The sequence below is a fragment of the Pelodiscus sinensis genome, chromosome 33 (genome assembly GCF_049634645.1).
Source record: "Pelodiscus sinensis isolate JC-2024 chromosome 33, ASM4963464v1, whole genome shotgun sequence".
Classification (NCBI taxonomy): Eukaryota; Metazoa; Chordata; order Testudines; family Trionychidae; genus Pelodiscus; species Pelodiscus sinensis.
The window spans coordinates 4,470,272-4,491,335 of record NC_134743.1 but is presented as its reverse complement, the minus strand read 5'-3'; positions in this window follow the sequence as shown (position 1 = coordinate 4,491,335).

Genomic DNA, 21,064 nt, shown 5'->3' with positions numbered 1-21,064 from the left:
AGCACTTCCCAGCAAGTGCCAGAGCATACACCTTGGACCCCCTTCCATACCCCACCCTCTGCCTCAAGTAAGAATCCCCTGATGGACCAGCCTACCTGCCTGGAACACCCTCCTGCACCCAGACGTCATGTCAGACCCACAGCCCCTCCACTATTATTGCAGAAAAGTGCAGGCCTGACCACTTAACACAATTCTTGCAAAAATTGTCGTCCAGCCCTAGCATAGCTACATTTATGACCACGGCATGTTGTGCTGGTGGGCTGGGATCTGAGGTGAGAGGTGAATACTTGTCTAAATGAATAGGACTCTTCTTATGGACTCCTCTTTCTCTGGGCCACAGAGGGTACATCTAGACTACATGCCTCTGTCGCCAGAGGCATGTAGATTAGGCTACCAGACATAGGAAAATGAAGCGGCGATTTAAATAATCGCCGCTTCATTTAAATTTACATGGTTGCCGCGCTGAGCCGACAAATAGCTGATTAGCTGTTTGTCGGCTCAGCGCGATAGTATGGACGCGCGGGTGTCGACATCAAAGGTATTTGTCGACCACCCAGGTAAACCTCATCCCAGGAGGCATACCTAATCAGCTTTTTGTCGGCTCAGCGCGTCAGCCATGTAAATTTAAATGAAGCGGCGATTATTTAAATCGCCGCTTCATTTTTCTATGTCTGGTAGCCTAACCTACATGCCTCTGGCGACAGAGGCAAGTAGTCTAGACGTACCCCACTTCCCATCAGATGGCTACAGGTTCTGCTACCAGCAACTGGCACTGACTGTGAATATTTAGTGTTTTCATTTCCAGGCTACACATCAGAAATCCTGTTTAGAATCCGCCCCTCTCCCCCCAGCTTCTGGTCTCCTCTGTCCATCAGGTTGTAGCCACCAGCCAGTTATTCACAGGAACTCACCTTTCTCCTCCTCTGGAATATCTGGAAAGACAAATAGAGAGAGTCAGACTTTCTACACATGCACATTGTATGATCAACCGTGTTCAGCTGAGCACGCACAGTGCGTTGCAAGGCTGAGCTGGGCACTGAGGGGGTTTGCCAGAGCAGCATCTCTGGTTTATTACAAGTCCCCTGAGCTCACTTGGACCTGTGCAGTCCCTGGCAATGAGGCTAGAGCATGATAAAAGTGTTAGATACCTGCTGAATCACAGGCTCCCAGTATTGGCAGGTCAGCTTCATAATGTTAAGTGGGTTGCATTAAACTTACTCTAACCTGTGTACCCGTTCCTTTCATTTAAAATGGCCATAGGAGACAGCTAAACAGACCTACATAAAAAGGGGGGAATGAAATAGCAACTCAGTAATTTAGACTTTGTGGACAAAGAGCTAAAAGGGGCATTCATTGTCTCTGGGCATGTCTACACTGCATGCAATCTTAAATCAACCTATTGGAGGTTGACTCACAGTCATCTAAATAATTACTGGGGGAGGAAGATGGGCTGATGTACACATTTCCTCCTGTCAGTGGTGAATGCTCAGACTCCACTGTCTATTTCTATTCCCATCTGAAACATTCCCAGAGCTGGAATGGTTTGATCACTTAGGATGAAATGGAAAGTAATATTAACAGAAATTAAAGTCAACAATGGTTGGCTGTGTCTACATTGGCCCCTATTCCGTAATAGGGATGCAAATGTAGCACTTTGGAATAGGCAAATCCGCGGGGGATTTAAATATCCCCCGCGGCATTTGCATTAACATGGCTGCCGCTTTTTTTCCGGCTTGTAGATAAGCCAGAGAAAAGTGCCAGTCTGGACGCGATCCTCCGGAAAATAAGCTCTTTTCCGGAGGATCTCTTATTCCTATGACCACTCTGGCCACATTTTGCATCTCTACTGCTCTCCCACTGACCTAAAAAAGTCCCAGGAAGAGTAAAAAGGCCTGTTTCATCTCACCAGCTTCATGATCCCTTTGGGAGTGAGCAGCACTCCACAGGACATGTGGGCATGACTTCCATCCCCAATCTGTCCAACACTGCAACAACAGTGAGTTCTGCTCCCATCCCCTCCACTTCCCAAAGACAGAGGAGTGCTCCAGCCTGGAGTGCCCAGAAGATCCTGGATGATCATCGAGGTCTGGGGTGGGGGAGTTGAGGGGGAAGGGGATGAAGCCAATCACACAAAGCTCAGGACCAAAAAAACAATCCTGTTGTATCAGGGTACTATGTGGAAAAATGGATGGGGGTTAAAATAAAATAAAATATCTACTCACCACTGTCTACAATGCTTAGAAATATCAGTGGGAACTTACTTTTATTTTTTCTCACGTCCCCTGCAAAAAAAAGACAACATTTCAGTGTGTGAATATTTTTGTCCATACAGGGTTTAGCGAAAGGTTTCTATAGAAGCAAGAGTTGGATTTGGAACAAGCTATTTGGAAAGTCAAAGCAAGGGAGTATTGGAGACAACCTGCTCTGAGCTATCAGGTACAGGAAAAACGCTGGGATATCTCAGCATAAGCTTGAGCTAGGTTTTATTTTTCTGCATGAAACTGTTTCCTGAAAAGAAAGGTTAAAAAAGTTGCTGTTAAAGAGAAAAATGTGATGTATTCTTATCCCTGTAGTTACTATGGGTACAGCTCCACTACAAGAGTCTTTCTGGTATACCAGAGGTATCCCGGAAAAACTCTTTCATGTCCAGGGATGTGTTAGTTCTTCCACTATTTTTAGTGGAAGAACAAATGCGCTCTTTCAGCAGCCCCTGTATTCCTTGTTCTCTTAGGAGTAAGGGGGCATCCAAAAGAGGGGGGGGTTTCTTACATTTGGCCCAGTCTAGATGGGCCAAATGTCAAAAAAACCTCTTCTGATGAAATATTAGAAAAAAGCCTACACAAAATGTGGAGTTCATTTTGCAAAGCATTTTTTTAAATAACAGTGTAGTCCAGACATACTTAATGTCACCTTCATAATTATAGACAATGGAAAAGGGGAGAGATGCTGAACTATTTACATGCTTCCCGTGGGATCAGGGAGCAGTTAAGAGCCAACAGGTGGAGAACTGGAGATGAGAAAATTTCCTTGCTCATCTGTCTGCATCCTGATTATTCTTTATTTGCATGAGGGCTGTCCGAGGGTGTGAAGACCTTTTTGTTGATCATTTGCTTATGCATGGAGTGTAAACTCAGATAAGGGAGAATGTTGGGGCAGGGAACAGTGGACAGGCACTTCGCTTGCTGATGATGCCCTTCTCAATAAGTTGTATTTGGTTCCTCAACTACCTGGTGCGAGCATTAAGAGGCAGCTTTTATGCGGTCAAAGAGATGGACATCATGGGGATAGAGTACCTGGTGTGGAGGCAGGAAAAGGGAATAAGGGAATTTGTGTGCAGCCATCTTGGTCTTGTTAACAAGAGAGCAAGAGTCAGGCTAAGTCTGTGGCCTGAGAACACGAGATCTGTAATTAGATGCTGCCTTCGCCTCTCGCCTCCATACGGAGATAAGGATAGAATGCTGACTCTGGTAGGGACCTTGAGATAAGGAGCATCTGGGTGGAACTAAATAACTGTTAGCCATTGGTGTTTGTAATGGGAAGGAGACTAATTGTTATTGTTATTATATTTAATAGACAGTATATAAACTGCTTCATAATTGCTTGTATTCGAAGATCTGCCTCGGGGGGGGGGGGCTTCCCCCCTGTCCGAACCAGTTTTTCCCTTGCTGCAGCTCGTAATAAAACTGCCTCTGGCTACTTGTTGCTTACAAACTCAAAGTGAGGACAATGTTTTCTTCCACACTGGTAAGTCTTTTAGGTCAGTGCTGTGTTCTGGGGGGACTGTGACAAGGAACTAACTGAAAAACCTTCTGTGGGGGCTGAGGAGTCTTGACTCCAGAAGGTCCAAACAACTGAAGCCTGGTCTATACTAGACCAGGTAGGTTGGCTTAAGGTACACCACTCCAGTAATGTAATATGCATACCAGGAGTTGGCTTACCATCAGCCAAGCTATGGTGGTATCAAGAGGAAAGCCTATGGGAGCAAACAATCCTGTCGGCTTCTCTTACTCCATGCAGAAGGAGGAGTACTAGTGGGGGCTGCCCTCGGCATTCAGGTCTATTCTGGATCTGCTAAAGCGAACTCTAGAAGATTCTGGTCTATTCTGGTTCTGCTAAAGTGAAACCTAGACAATCGAGATATAAAAGGAGCAATCAAGGATAGATAATAAAGCTATTGCAGAAAAACTAAATGATTTCTTTGCTTCAGTCTTCACTGCTGAGGATGTGAGGGAGTTTCCCAAATCTGCACCATCCTTTGTGGCTGACGAATCTGAGGAATTGTCCCGGATTGAAATGTCATTAGAGGAGGTTTTGGAACAAATAGAAAAACTTAATGTTAACAAATCTCCAGGACCGGATGGCATTCATCCAAGGGTTCTAAAAGAACTCAAATGGGAAATTGCTGAGCTATTATCTGTGATTTGTAACCTATCCTTTAAATCGGCTTCCGTACCTAATGACTGGAAGGTAGCTAACGTGACACCAGTATTTAAAAAGGGCTCTAGAGGTGATCCTGGCAGTTACAGACCGGTAAGTCTAACTTCAGTACCAGGCAAATTAGTCGAAACAATAGTAAAGAATAAAATTGTCAGGCACATAGAAGAACATAATTTGTTGGACAAAAGTCAACATGGTTTCTGTAAAGAGAAATCATGTCTTACTAATCTATTAGAGTTCTTTGCAGGGGTTAACAAACATGCAGACAAGGGGGATCCAGTAGATATAGTATACTTAGATTTTCAGAAAGCCTTTGACAAGGTCCCTCACCAAAGGCTCTTGTATAAATTACATTGTCATGGGATAAGAGGGAAGGTCTTTTCATGGATTGAGAACTGGGTAAGAGACAGGAAACAAAGGGTAGGAATAAATGGTAAATTTTCAGAATGGAGATGGGTAACTAGAGGTGTCCCCCAAGGGTCAGTCCTGGGACAATCCTGTTCAACTTATTCATAAATGATCTGGAGAAAGGGGTAAGCTGTGTGGTGGTAAAGTTTGTGGATGATACCAAACTGTTTAGGATAGTCAAGACAGAAGCAGACTGTGAGGGACTCCAAAAAGATCTCACCAAACTGAGTGACTGGGCAACAAAATGGCAAATGAAATGTAATGTGGATAAGTGTAAAGTAATGCACATTAGGAAAAATAATCCCAACTATACATACAGTATGATGGGGGCTAATTTGGCTATGACACATCAGGAAAGAGATCTTGGAGTTATCGTGGATAGTTCCCTGAAAACTTCCACATAGTGTGCAGCAGTGGTCAAAAAGGCAAATAGGATGCTAGGAATTATTAAGAAAGGGATAGAAAATAAGACCCATAATATCTTACTGCCCCTGTATAAAACTATGGTACGCCCACATCTTGAATATTGTGTACAGATGAGGTCTCCTAACCTCAAAAAAGATATTTTGGCCTTGGAAAGGGTTCAGAAAAGGGCAACTAAAATGATTAGGAGTTTGGAACGAGTCCCATATGAAGAGAGGTTAAAACGACTGGGACTTTTCAGTTTAAAAAAGAGGAGACTGAGGGGGGATATGATAGAGGTATATAAAATCATGAGTGGTGTGGAGAGGACTAATAAAGAAATGTTATTTATTAGTTCCCATAATAGAAGAACTAGAGGACACCAAATGAAAGTAATGGGTAGCCGGTTTAAAACTAATAAAAGAAAGTTCTTCTTCACACAGAGTGTAGTCAACCTGTGGAACTCCTTGCCAGAGGATGCTGTGAAGGCTAGGTCCATAAAAGGCTATTAGCTAGGGGATAGAAATGGTGTCGCTGGCATCTGTTTGTCAGAGGCTGGAGAGGGATGGCAGGAGACAAATCGCTTGATCATTGTCTTTGGTCCACCCTCTCTGGGGCATCTGGTGCTGACCTTTGTCGGCAGACAGGCTACTGGGCTATATGGACCTTTGGTCTCACCCAGTACAGCCGTTCTAATGTTCTTATGGTTTTAAGATTGATCTCTGGAGCATCCATCTTGTGCAAAGTATAAATGTGTCTTGAGTGATTTTACACTAGGGATATGCCTAGACTGCATCCCTCTGTTGGCAGTGGGATGCAGATTAGGCAGGTCGACACTGCAAATGAAGCAGGGATTTAAATATACCGTGCCTAATTTGTATAAAAAATGTCCACTGCGTTTTGCTGACTCAGCACTTTGTCAGCAAAAAGTGGCAGTCTAGAGGGGGATCTGTCAAGAAGGATCCCCTTTTTCGACATATCCTGTAAACCTCCTTGCAGAAAGCATAAGGGATCTGTCGAAAAAGTCTTTCTTTCTCGACAGATCCCCCTCTACACTGCCGTGTTTTGCCAAGAAAGTGCTGAGTCGGCAAAACGCGGTGGCCATTTTTATGCAAATTAGTCACGGGATATTTAAATCCCTGCCTCATTTGCAATGTCGACCTGCCTAATCTGCATCCCTCTGCCAACAGAGGGATGCAGTAGACATACCCAAGTTGATTCCAGTTCACACTCATAGTCCTCCTTATGGAGGCCTGGGAGAAACAGGTGGTAGGAAGCAACCAACAGGAGAAAATGTTTTAAATTCTGTAAAGCAGTGTGCCTGAGAGTACTAGTATTCACATGAGGGACCACTGGTTACTCTTCCTTGATAGAGTTTTTGGGTAGGAAATATGTCCTCATCTGTTTCAAGGAACAGATAAAATCAAACACCTGTCAGAGGCAGATGGACAGACTTTAAGAAACATTTTTTTTTGTCCTACAAAATGTTGATAATCAGTCTGTAGGTGAGCTGAGACCATTGTTCCTCATGTTGTCCAGTACTGTCTCATTGTGCTCTCTGTCTGTATCTCTCTCTTATCCCTCATCTTGCACTTGGAGTGCCAGCTCTCTGGTGCAGGGACAGTCTCTTCTGTGTGTGTACGGAGCCTGGCACAGGAGGGATCCATTTCTGACTCCTCGGGCCTATCACAACATAAATCATAATAATTTATTTTTAATTTTACCATTTAATTTGGTAATAATTTTTATCAGCTCCAAAATGTTCTAAACAATGAAATGTGTAATGGCCAATTTTAAGCAAGTGAAAATTCATTTACTGTTCAGAAATAGGACAGAAAGTACAGGTCTGGGGGGAAAAAAACCAAGTTGTGTTCTCCAGGCAAGGCATATTTGCATGAAATATCATGGCATTTCACACCAGGCCAAGCAGGCTGTCCTTAGGGAGAATGTCACCCTGGGAGAACGTTTATTTTGGTACTCCTTGCCCCTGCTGTCTCCCCAGGCTGCTCATCCACCACCCCCAGTGTCTCTGGCTCTACTTCCTCTGCACCTCCCTTGGGCCTACTGCTTCTCTGGGCTTCCTACCCATCCCTATCACATCACACCTCTTCTACCTTGGTCCCTTCTTTCTCTTCCTCCCCACACCCTCATCACCCCCAGGCCTTGAATATTCCCCCAATGCATTGACCCAAGCTTCCATCTGGGCCTGCCCCCCTCCAAAGCCTGCCCCTTGGCCACTTCACCTCCTGACCACAGTGCACTGGGTAAGGCTGGTTCTGCTGCATAGTAAAGGTGTATGTCATGAGGATGAGAGGGAGAGAACATGGACAACTGACTATAGGTAACTCAAGTTCTGAGGGAACAGTTGTCATTGTCAGGGACTGGATCCAGAATACAAGGAAGTACAAAGTTGTCTTTTAGTCCCCATTTTCTCTCTTTCCACTCACCATGAAACCTGGCCAGGAATCACTTCTGTGAGCGAGAATGGGGAACAGGGCTTGTGTACGGATGCTTTAGCAAGAGAGGACCGCACAACAGCAATTCCTGGGAGCAGATTCAGAATCAAGCTGCTCCCACACACTTCAGAAGGCAGGATGTAAAGATTCTAGAAATACAATTAACATTTGTACTGCCCACATCCTGTATGTGGGAGGATGAGACACAAAGGCTATGTCTAGACTGCAGGCTTCTTTTGAAAGAGGCTCTTTCGAAAGATCGCATCTAGACTGCAGGCGGATCTTTCGAAAGAGAAATCCACTTTTTCGAAAGAGAGCACCCAGCGAGTCTGGATGCTCTCTTTCGAAGACGGCCTCTTTGCATTGAAGAACGCCTTCTTTCGAAAGAGGAACTTTCGAAAGAAGGAGTTCTTCCTCGTGAAATGAGGTTTACCGCCATCAAAAGAAAAGCCGCGTTCTTTCGAAATAATTTCGAAAGAACGCGGCTTGAGTCTGGACGCAGGGGAAGTTTTTTCGGGAAAAGGCTACTTTTCCCGAAAAAACCCCTGAGTCTGGACACGGCCAAAGAGAGAGAAAGTGAATCTGTTTCTAGGCAAACTTACCTATTAATTCCTGGGTAGATTCTGGAAACAAACAAACAAAGGCAGTTTCAATACTTGCACACTGTAGACTTCAGACTTACAAAATGTAACTGATTTATATTACAATCCATATGTCCAGAGAAATAAGTTCCAGCCCAATCAACCATTCTGATACAGTGACAATTGTTAAGCTTACAACATTTCTTCATTAAGTTGTAGGATTTTCTGCACTGAAATCCATAGCTTGATATAACCTTGTGATTCACCAGTAATTTACAGCTAGATTTTTAAAGATATTAAACTGGGAGTTAAGTATCAATGGCCTGCTCTACACTAGGACTTTATATCAAAAGTCCTGCTTTTCACAAGAAATAATACTATACCCAACCATGCATGGCTGAAGTTATTCTAGTGTAGATGTTGTGTTGCAGGCAATCCAACTCTATTGGTCTCTGGGAGACTTCCCGCTACTGTCCCCTATGACCACTCTGGCCACTTCTTGCATCTCTACTGCTCTCCCACTGACTTAAAAAAGTTCTAGGAACAGTAGACTGGCCTGTTTCATCTGACAAGCTTTGCAAGCCCTTTGTGAACGAACAGCACACCATGGAACATGTGGCATGACTTCCACCCCAATCCATCCAACACTTCAACAACAATCAGTTCTTCTGCTCCCATCCTCTCCACTTCTCAGGGACAGAGAAGTGCTCTAGCCATGAGTTCCCAGGACATCCTGGACCCCATCAAGGTGTGGGGGAAGGAGGGGGATGACAAAATTCTCACAGAGCTCAGCATCAAAAAACCAAACACCAATATCTACAACAGGATCGCTGCAAGCCTCACGACAAAAGGGCCATTCCAGGAATGTTGAGCAGGGTGAAAATCAAGGGGATGTGTGGCAGTCCTATCAGAAGGCCAATGAGCAGAGGAGATAATTCTACAGCCACCTGGATGCCTTTCTGTTGTGTGTGGGGGTGGGGGGAGGCCAGCTCTCCCACCGTGGTCATTGAGTCTGATGTTAGTGAAGTTGCCCTTGTGATCTCCCGGTACTTGCAGCATCATGGAGAAGTATCGCTTCTTGCTGATGTATCCTGTTGTCTCAGGGCAGGAGTGAGCCATTCACAGAGTTCCAGGAAGGTCGCCTTGCACGTGCGGAAGTTCTGCAGCCACTGCTGATCATCCCATCCTTGCATGACTATGCTGTCCCACCAGTTTGAGCTCCTCTCCCAATGTCAGAAGCAACGTCCCACTGTGTCCAGGGGACTGAGCAGCAGCCACAGTAGCATGAGTGCTAGGACTTCCCCGAGCAAGGCCTCTGGGCTATGCCAAGATTCATCCTCCTCATGGAGCAACATGTGTGTACTCTTGAAGTACTGCACTATGAGTGCACCATGAGAGACATGAGCATGGCAGTGCATTCCAGCACCTCACGCTCCATGTTTGCAATGCTGTGGCATCTGCATGTGTAACCAGGGCATGAAAAGGCACCCACCCACTGTGACCACTTTATGTCACATGAGGGGAGTAGAGGAATGGCTTCTGGGATGCAGCTGACATGAGCCCCTGTAAGCACCTGCTGATGAATTTTGGACCTTGTGGACACTGGAAATATAGGTGAAGTTCCAACCACCTCATGGTGCTCTGAGTTGCTGCTAGGCTGCATACATGTGAACACACTATCTCAACCAACAGTCAATTCTTGCTTGAATTGGAGATGTGACTCTGAGCCTTCTCAGCATTGGATACCCAGAAATCACCTACAGTAGATTCGGCCTTGTCTCATAGTATACAGGTGCACTAAATGTCTTTAAAAACTGATACTATTCTAAAGAAAATTCATGATTATCTATTTTAAAACCTAATGTTAAACTGAATTCAGTGGGACTATGTTGGATTAACAAGGCATAGGTGATTCTGTTAATGGGATCCTACTGTAGACTGTATCAGACCTAAGATACTACAGACATTTATGTGGAAAGGATGATATAAAGTTTTCAAAAAAGACAGTAAATAGATGTATATCCTGTTGATCTTATCTGAGTTAAAGTGATGAAAAATCCATGCAGACTTACTCCTCATCTTGACAGATCCTGAAAAAAAGGAAACTCATGTAAGTGTCTTCACATTACTTTATCAAAACTTTGTCATTATAAAATGTAACCTGATTGTGTCAACTAGAAATTGTCCTAAATGATAAGCTACAGAAGAGCAATACTTTGGCAATTTTTGTTAGATAATATTAAAATACTGGTTCCAAAATAGTTATGGTTGAGAGAAACTCACTAATTTTAAAAATGATTTTTCTAAGTGCTCTGCATTCCTATATGATATTTATAGTGCTGCTGTGTACTTATCTGTATTTCCTGGTTTTCAGACATGTAAGTATAATTTGCACACAACATTCTGGGATGGTATGAGACATTGCATTCACACATGTTTGGGTCAGGGAATAATGATCATTTAGCAGCAGGTCTCATAGGGTATGTCTACACTAGCCCCTATTTCAAAATAGGGAGGCTAATGTAGGCATTTGAAGTTGCAAATCAAGCCCGGGATTTAAATATCCCGCGCTTGATTTGATTCTTCCCAGCCGGTCGCCATTTTTGAAATTTACAAGCCCGGACTAACTGCCCATGTTTACATGCGGCAAGGAAGCCGGGAGTTCGAATTAAAGCCCCTAAATCGAACTACCTGGTAAATCTCCTTGCAGGAGGAATACCAGCTAATTCGAGTTAGGACTTTCAATCGGACTCCCGTTTCACTGCCGTGTGTAGACGCAGGCAGTTATTCCGGGCTAGTGAATTTCTAAAATGGCGACTAGCCGGGAACATGCAAATCAAGCGCGGGATATTTAAATCTCGGGCTTGATTTGCAACTTTGGTATGCTTTATTTGCCTCTCTACTTTGAAGTAGGGGACAAGTGTAGAAATACCCTGGGACTGCTGCTGAGAACTCAGATCTGACACTGAATAACCTCAGAGACCGTCATAGGGTGCAAGCGGGGCACCCCTGAGAACTGTCTGTCCGGGGTGGAGGTCGGGACCCTTTAAGCGCAGCCCTCGGCTAGCCTGAGACAGCATCTCCATGCTCTAAGTCCTCCTCTGATGCCCTGACGGCACTGCTTCTGGCCATCCTTAAGCCCAGTTCAGGGTCCACTTAATGTGGACATGCTAGTTCGAATTAGCAAAACGCTAATTCGAACTAGTTTTTTAGTCTGGATGCGTTAGTTCGAATTAGCTTAGTTCGAATTAACTAATTCGAACTAAGTTAGTTCGAATTAGCGCTGTAGTGTAGACGTACCCATAGGCGCTACACAGGCAAACCGCTAGTTCGAATTTAATTCAAACTAGCGGAGCGCTTAATTCGAACTAGGTAAACCTCATTCCACGAGGACTAACGCCTAGTTCGAATTAAGGGCTGTGTAGCCACTTAATTCTAACTAGTGGGAGGCTAGCCCTCCCCAGCTTGCCCTGGTGGCCACTCTGGGCACCACCAGGGAAACTTGTCTGCCCCCCTCCCGGCCCCGGAGCCCTTAAAGGGGCACGGGCTGGCTACGGTGCCTGTGCCAGGTGCAAGCCTGCCAGCACCCAGCCAGCAGACCCTTCACCTGGCACGGCACGAGCCAGCCACCCACTGCCACCCAGCTCCTCCGCCTCTTCCTGTGACCAGGCTGGTGGCTCCCGGGAGCCTTCCCAGGTCCGCAAGAGTCGGATGCCCGCCTGGTCTAGTGCGGACATCGTGGACCTCATCCACGACCTCCGCACTAGGCACAGGAAAGTGGCCGTCTAGGGCAGGAGAGCTGCCAGCCTGGCCACCCAGGAGCAGGTTTGCATGAAAATCAAGGTGGTCCAGTGAGACCCCTGACCCTGAGCCCTGAGCTTAGAACGTAAAAACATAAGAACAGCCGTACTGGGTCAGACCAAAGGTCCATCTAGCCCAGTAGCCTGCCAGCCGACAGCGGCCAACACCAGCTACCACGTAGGGGATGGACCGAAGACAATGACCAAGACATTTGTCTTGTGCCATCCATCTCCAGCCTTCCAAAAAAGAGGCCAGGAACACCATTTCTATACCCTAGCTAATACCACTCCATGGACCCAACCTCCATGAATTTATCTAACTTCTCTTTAAACTCCGTGATAGTTCTAGCCTTCACAGCCTCCTGCAGCAAGGAGTTCCACAGGTTGATTCTGCTTTGTGAAGAAGAACTTTCTGATACTAGTTTGAAGCCTGCTACTCATTCATTTCATATGGTGTCCTCCAGTCCTTCTATTATGGGTACTAATGAAGAACTTTTCTTTATGCACCACTCGTGCTTTTATAGACCTCTATCATATCCCCCCTCAGTCTCCTCTTTTCTAAGCTGAAAAGTCCCAGTCTCTTTAGCCTCTCTTCATATGGGACCTGTTCCAAACACCTGATCATTTTAGCTGCCCTCCCCTCTCCCACCCTCTCTCTTCCCCTCTCCCACCTCCTTTTCCCAGTCTCCCCGAGTTTTGTTCAATAAAGAAAGTTTCTATTTTTGAACACGTGTCCCTTATTTTGTACATCAGGAAGGGGGTCTAGGGAGGGGTAAGTGGAAGGAGGTGAGGGAGGAATGGGGTACAAGACCCCAGTGGGGAAGACTGGAGTGGATCTGCGGGCTGCTCGGGGTGGAAGCTCTCCTGCAGCCCCCCGATTGCCACCTTTCCTGCGGATGGCAGCCTGAGGCAAGTGCAGCCGAGCTGATGGCCGAGTGCTGTGATGTGCCAAGTGTGGGCACTCAGGGCACTCCAAGCCAGGACTGCTTTGCAAGCGGGGAACCCCTGAGAACTGTCTGTCCGGGGTGGGGGTCGGGTCCCTTTAAGCACAGCCCTCGGCTAGCCTGAGACAGCAGCTCCACGCTCTAAGTCCTATTCTGATGCCCTGCTGGCACTGCTTCCGGCCATCCTTAACCTCGGTTCAGGGTCCACTCAGTGTGGACATGCTAGTTCAAATTAACAAAATGCTAATTCGAACTATTTTTTAAGTCTGGATGTGCTAATTCGAATTATCTTATTTTGAATTAACTAATCCAAATTTAGTTAGTTCGAATTAGTGCTGTAGTGTCGACATATCCTTTGAGTTTGTGTGTGTGTCTGTATAACTAACATGCCATTTTGCTGCTATCTTTGTTTGCTCTGTTTATGTGTCCTTCCCCCAAGAAGAGACCATAGATTTGTATTTGCCTAGTGCCTGGCACTGTGGAGACCTAATCTATGACTGCGGCTTTGAGTCCATGTTGAAAAGCACATATATAAATAAATAACGTATTCCTGGTCTACAAATACCTACGGAGTGGAGAGATATCTACCATTTAATGACTCTTCAATCTGCCAATCAGAAACAAACAAAAAAAATCCAGTTGCTGGAAATGTAAGCCAGAAATAGTGAAGCTGGAACTAAAATGCAAATTTTGAATTATCAGGGTAATTAATCATTTGGACAACTGCTCCTAACTTTTGGGGCATGGGGCGTTGACCTGATCACTCAGATTCCGAACATGTTAGGGTCAATGCTGGAATCAGCTAGTGCAATTCTCTGGCCTATTTACACAGGACTTCAGACTGGATGTACACAATGGTCTCTTCTAGCTTTGGGAATCTATACATCTAAAGTGTCTTAATTTATTAATTTTATTTTCATTTAATAAATTAACCTCCCTTTTATATGCTACATACATTAGATTTTCAGTACTTTTATTATGATTTGTGATGTGTGCGATCTAGTGACAGCCCCAAAGGATTAGGCAGTGTACTCACAAATTTCACCAATTCCCCCCCCCCCAAATAACCCACCCTGACCAAACAAGAGAAGGAAACAAAAACTTAGTTGGGGGGGCAGGAGGAAATAAGAACTTAGCATAAGAATGGCCATATTGGGTCTGACCAAAGGTTCATCTAGCCCAGTATCCTATCTGCCAAGAGTAACCAATGTCAAAGGGAATGAACAATATAGGAAATCATCAAGTGATACATTTCCTGTCATCTATTCTCAGCTTCTGATAAACAAAGGCTAGGGACACCATTCCTGCTCATCCTGGTTATTAGCCATTGATGTACCTATCCTCAGTGAATTTACCTAGTTCTTTTTTGCATATTGTTATAGTCTTGGGCTTCACAGCATCCTCTGGCAAGGAGTTCCAAAGGTTGACCATGCACGGTATGAAGAAATGGTTCCTTCATTTGCTTTAAACCTGACCCCTGGTTCTTGATTTTGAGAAGGAATAAATAATTCTTCTTTATTCCACACCAGGCAAGATTTTATAGACCTCTATCATATCCCCCTTAATCTCTTTTCCAAGCTGAAAAGTTCCAGTCTTATTAATCTTTTCTCCTATGGCCGCTATTCCAACCCTCTAATAATTTTTGTTTTCCTTTTCTGAAATTTTTACCAATGCCAAGATACCTTTTCTGAGATGAGGCAAACACATCTGTACACAATATTCAAGATGTGGACATACCAGGGATTTATACAGAGGCAATAACATTTTCTCTGTCTTATTCTCTATCCTTTTCTTAATGATTCCAAACATTCTATTTGTTTTTTGACTAGTGCTACACATTGAGTGGATGTTTTCAGAGAACTATCCATAATGAATACAAGATCTCTCTCTTGAATAGTAACAGTTAATTTAATTCCCATAGTTTTTTATGTATAGTTGGGATGTTTTCCAATATGCATAACTTTGCATTTATCAACATTAAAATTTGTCTGACATTTTGTTGTCCTATCACCTAGTTTTGTGAGACACTTTAAAGTTCTTTACAGTTTGCTTTGGACTTAACTAGCTTGAGCAGTTTTGTATCATCTGCAAGTTTTGCCACTTCACTTGTTTACCTTTCTCTCTCCAGATCACTTATGTATTTGTTCAATAGGATTGGTCCCAGTAGTGACCCCTGTGGGATACTACTAGTGGCCTCTCTCCATTCTAAAATCGGACCATTTATTCCTACCCTTTATTTCATGTCTTTAACTAGTTATCAGTCCATGAAAGGACCTTCCCTCTTATCTCATGATAGCTTACTTTGCTTAACAGCCTTTGGCGATGGACCTTGTTAAAGGCTTTCTGGAAATCTAAACACACTAAGCACATACATAATTACATAATGAAGGGTGCATCTTCCCTGAGGTCCGGCTTCTTGTGTATATGGGCTACATACTGGCAGAGCTGATTTATTTTAGGTTTTCAAAACAACTTTGGATTATTTGCTCTGATCAGGAGAGAGATCTTTTCTTTAGTTTCTATATAATCCTAAGCACATCTATAACACTGCTTTACTAATATTAATAATAGTTATTTTAACTTAATTCATTTTACAAATGAGATGATACTGTGCCAATTTTTGTTGGTTTTCAATATCTGCAATTAACAGCAGAACTGGGCCACTAACTGATTTTTCAATTTGGCATCTGAAACATTCCCCTCCCCCTAAAAATAAAGTTAAACAATATGTTTCATTTTGGTTTTGAGTGTTTTATTACTTTGTTATGTTTTGTTTTAATTACAGTAGCTAATATTTAGGTGAAACAGCATTTTGAAATGAAAGGTTAAAATGTTTCATTTATAAAAAGATAAAACTGTTCAGTTTAACTTTTCCAAAAATGTTGTTCCCTTTTTTAAAGAAAAACTATTCACCAAGTTCAATATGAATTTGCCAACTGTTTCAGTTGACCTGAAAAAATATAATCACTTAGTTCATGTTGAGAGGCTGATGTTCCCATCTGACTTTTAACTGCACAAACAAATAGATTAAGGAAGTAGACAGGAACCCAAAATTAAATAACACCTGAAAAGTCCACCTACTTCCAATAAAATAAGAAGAAAAAGGCAGCTAGTGGCATTTGCTACCTAAGTGTGTTAAACATGTCTAGTCCTAAGTGGCTCTGATGGAAGGAACGCTTGAGATACTCCTGATAAAATAATTTACATTGTTATTTATATATCAGGACAAAGGTGAAAGCTAAACACTCTCAAGGAGAAAGAGGAAAACAGCAACTGCCATATTGGAGCAGACAAAGTACAAGAACCCTGTACTAGCCATTGCTGAATAACCTGCACATATATGCAGAAACACATATTTTATCTGAACATATTTTGTGTTCCTTTATTTCAGTTTTTGTTTCAGCTTGATCTCTATTTTCTGAAAGAATTACTTCAAGTCAATTCATGTAGGGAAGCCTGCCATTTCGCCATTCTAGTTTACCTCTTGTATACTTTCTTCTTTGGTTCTAAGTATGCATTACACTGTGTGATACATGGATTCACGCTCCTCTTTTGTATTCTAAAGCTTGTCACATTTGAAATTTGGGTAGTTTGAGGGTTGTTGAAATTACCTATTATTAAAGGTTTATTAGACATATTTGCCTCTTTGACCATACTCATTCTTTCATAAATACTGTCCCTTTGTTGATTGACAGTCTAATAGAATAGCCCTATAAGAAGGTAACTTCAACAACAACACTTACAATTTGAAGCAATAGAACAAAGCCTTATTTAGAAGAAAAAACAAAAGCATTATCACTGACGCACATTTTCACTTGGAAGTTAATTATGGTCCTCGCGAATGCCTTCTGGAATATTCAGTTGCGTTAGAGCCCTGATCGGCCCTAACTCTCTTTTCTGTTTCTAAAGAGAAACCAGTCTCCAATCAGGAAAAACTAAGGGCAAGTTTCATTCTCTGCAGTTGGCATGTAGAAAGGTTCAAAGGGCAAGACTCTCCCTGTTACTTTGGAAACACACACACAAAGTTAGAAAGAAACAATGCTCTGCGATTGCAACATAACTCTGCTTTATGTCTTTGGATCCAGAAATTTAATACATAATAAAGAAACAGAAAGAGACTCAGCAGGCTTCTCCTTCGAGAAGAAAGGCAAAACTCCACCCTTGTTGATCCTGACTCTTCTGATAAAATACTGATTGCTGATGACCAAGAATGCACATTTCCACTCACGCCCCTCTTGCACAAAGGAGCAGGCCCCCTCTATCACTATAGAATTTAAGGTGATCATTTGTAATGTTAATGCCATCCCACATACATGGGAATTATGTGACCTTGCTCTTTAAGCGTGAAGATACATTTCATCTAAATGGAATACAAATGTAACAATTCAGAAAAAAATGGGGCTTCCACAAAAGGAAAATTTTCCTTCCAATTGTCAGAAGTCTTCACCTACTTTCAAATCTGAACTTGGTGATGGCCAGTTTACTTCCATTTGTTCTTTTGTCCACATTGGCGCTTAACTGACTCCCCTCCTTCCTTGGTATTTATCCCTCAGGGTGTATCTACACAGCACCCTAAACTCGAAATAAGTACACAATTTGCACTATTCAAACTGCATATCTTCACAGGGCCAAATTTCAAAATAATGCGTTATTTCAAGCCATCTCTTATCCCTCATGCAATGAGGTTTACCAGGATGGTGAAACAGTGCACCCGTTATTTTGAAAAATATTTTATAGATACGGGGTACCAATTTTGGGATCCCTCTGGTCAATTTTCACAATGGAAAGAGGTAAATAGTGGGGTTACGCAAAGTTTGTTCTGGGACTTGTGCTGGTCAATATATTCCTTAATGATCTTGAAAAAGTGGACAACAGGCTGAAGAACAGGAATTCATTGCCTTTGCATTCACCAACATATGATGTCACTATGGCCAAAAGCTAGGTAGGATTATGACGCGTTTATGGAAAATGAGGCCACATAGTTACATTAAAGAGAAGAAAAATGAATAATTTAATAACACTGCTCTACAGCCAAAATGCTTCTGAAATAAATGTAGTCAAACTTTACTAATTCTGGGTCACTGAGAACGAAAATGATGCTTAAAATTGTTGATTGGCTCTAGTTTTCAAGATATGCTATTGGGTCAGTATATATGAGCCTGGACTTGGGAATGGCGGAGGATAAGTGAGTTACAAAGGGAAGGGATCTCTATTTAAACCAGAAATGTCTAAAATACATCTTTGACTGTATTTTATACAGTCTATGAATAAATCTATGACTGGGTTTGGACAGTACTTGTTTTTTAGGCAAAACAATGAATGATGCAATCTGAAGCTGGTATTGTGTCATACATGATGGCTGTGTCTACACTGCACCCCTTTTCCGGAAAAGGGATGCAGATGAGACAAGTCGGAATTGCAAATGCAGCGGGGATTTAAATTTTCCCCGCTGCATTTGCATGAACATGGCTGCCACTTTTTTCCGGCTCGGGGCTTTGCTGGAAAAAAGCGCCAGTCTAGACAGGGATCTTTCGGAAAATAAAGCCTTTTCCGAAAGGTCCCTTATTCCTGATTTTAAGAGGATTAAGGGACCTTTCGGAAAAGGCTTTATTTTCTGAAAGATCCCTGTCTAGACTGGCGCTTTTTTTCGGCAAAGCCCCGAGCCGGAAAAAAGCGGCAGCCATGTTCATGCAAATGGAGCGGGGAAAATTTAAAACCCCGCTGCATTTGCAATTCCAACTTGTCTCATCTGCATCCCTTTTCCAGAAAAGGGGTGCAGTGTAGACACAGCCACTGGGTGAGAGCACATAGGTCTTACAAAGATTTATACCTTAGGCTATGTCTAAACTACAGGCTTTTGTCAACAGAAGTTTTGTCGACATATACTGTCGGTGGCTTGCTTTGTCGATATGACAGTGTAGATGCAAAGGACAGTGTAGATGCAATAATGCCTTCTGTTGACAGAACTCTGTCGACAAAAAGCGATATTCCTCGTAGAATGAGGTTTACCGCTGTTGACAAAACTGCTGAGTTCTGTTGATGTTATGTCGACAGAACTCAGAAGCAGTGTAGATGCAGGTATAGTTTTGTCAACAAAAGTGAACTTTTGTTGACAAAACCCTGTAGTGTAGAAATACCTTTATTGTTGGGTTTTTCTAATGAGTTAGGTACCACAACATCCAGGGTTTGGTGTGGCCACGGATGTTCCAGAATCAGATTCCCAGTGTGCTGCAAAAGAACATGGGGCAAAAAGTTGGTATGAGGCTCTGTTGGGTTGTGAGGGGGACCAGGAGACAGCACATAGCACATCTGGGCTGAGGGATGGGGAACCGGAAGCTGTTGTGAGGCTCAGCTGTGCTGCTGGGGTAAGGGGCAGGAGCTGGTGCATGGCTCAGCTGGGTTGTGGAGGGAGCCAAGGAGCCAAGAAGTAGGGTGCTGAAATGACCTCCCCCATCCAGAAAAATCCCTCATCTAAGACCTGTCAGGTCCCAAGGGTGCCGGACCAGGGAATTTCAACCTGTACTAAAATCCCATTGAAAATCAGTGGGAGCTGGGTTTCTAACTCCCACAAGCCCCACTATAAATCTCCATTTAATAATCTATTTCTACTTAGAGTTTTACTAGGTTCCAGTTCAACAAATCAGTTCAAGATTACCACAGCCAAGGGCTTGCGTCTTTTTTTTTAATTAGGGCCTAGTGCTTGCTACTATTTACTTTTAACAGACAAGTAGGGGAAATGGGATGCATCAACACTGGAATGATGAAAGATGTAACATATAGCATGCTTTTTGCTTTTTCAGCAATTTATGATTCTTTTTTTTAAAATCTGTTTCATTTCACTGTTACATTACTACATTTATGTAGAGGGCCTGGAAGTAAGTTTCACAGATGTTGTTTTACATATGTACAGTGATTTGAGTTTTAGAAAGTCACTTCAAAAAGTGGACATGAAAAAATAAATGTGCCTCAGAAAATAAAGACAGGACGGCACATAAAATCATCTCCTCTGTTGGTAGCCCAGATGTGGGAGGGCCTGTGCAGACACGGAGCTGGGAGGAACTGGTTTCTGCTTTGTTCTCATGCACTTTTTATTGAACTCTAGCCACATCCTGTGGTTCCCGGGCCTACATCTCTGAAAGTGTATGAATATGAAATCAAATTATGTCCATACCATTAATCAAGATTGAATCATTTCAAAACCATCACTCAGCTTACCTCTAATATTAGTTGTTACATTTCTGTGCAGCATTTGCAAACTGTGACAGGCAAGTGTTGTCTCACAATACATCCCCTTTCTTTGCAAGAAAAAGTAAAATGGTCTATACTGTTCTTGGGATGAGCAAAGAAAATCTTTCCTTGTGTCTCCACTTAGGCTCTGATCTTATAGTGGGTTCTGCATGGATGCTGGAATCCATCTGCATGGGTCTCAATGAATGACAGAAGCTGTATAGGAAGAAACTTCACAGTTAGTATTGCCTCCCTCTTTCCCATTCAGGAAGACTTTTCCTTGAGACATCCCCTTCCCTGGTGACACCAGCTCCCTCTTGCTCCTCTAGCACCTAAAAATACAAATAATCAATGTAAAAAACATGACCCCACCCCCATGAGAATCAAATCCTAACTTGGTACCAAATCTGTAAACTGAAAAGCTAGACCCTGGATCCACAATAGAAAAGAAAATAGATTCTGAAAGCTAGACATTGTTCATAAGGCTTAAATATTTGTGTTGAACTTAGTTGTTATATATTTTACTCTTTGAGCATTTTGAGCAAGATTTTCAAAGATATTTAGGCACTTGAGCTATGTCTAGGCACTTGGGCTCTCTGCATTTCGTGTACCTTTTTTCATATTCTTTTGTTGGAAGAGGCTTTTCCTACATTTGGCCCATCTAGACTGAGCCAAATATTGGGGAAAAAAACCTTCTTTCAGGAACCCCTTTCTTCCTCATAGAACGGGGAATACGAAATTCCGAAAAAGCATGTTTGCCCTTCCACAAAAAAAGCAGAAGAGCAGATGCATTCCCTAGATGCAGCAGA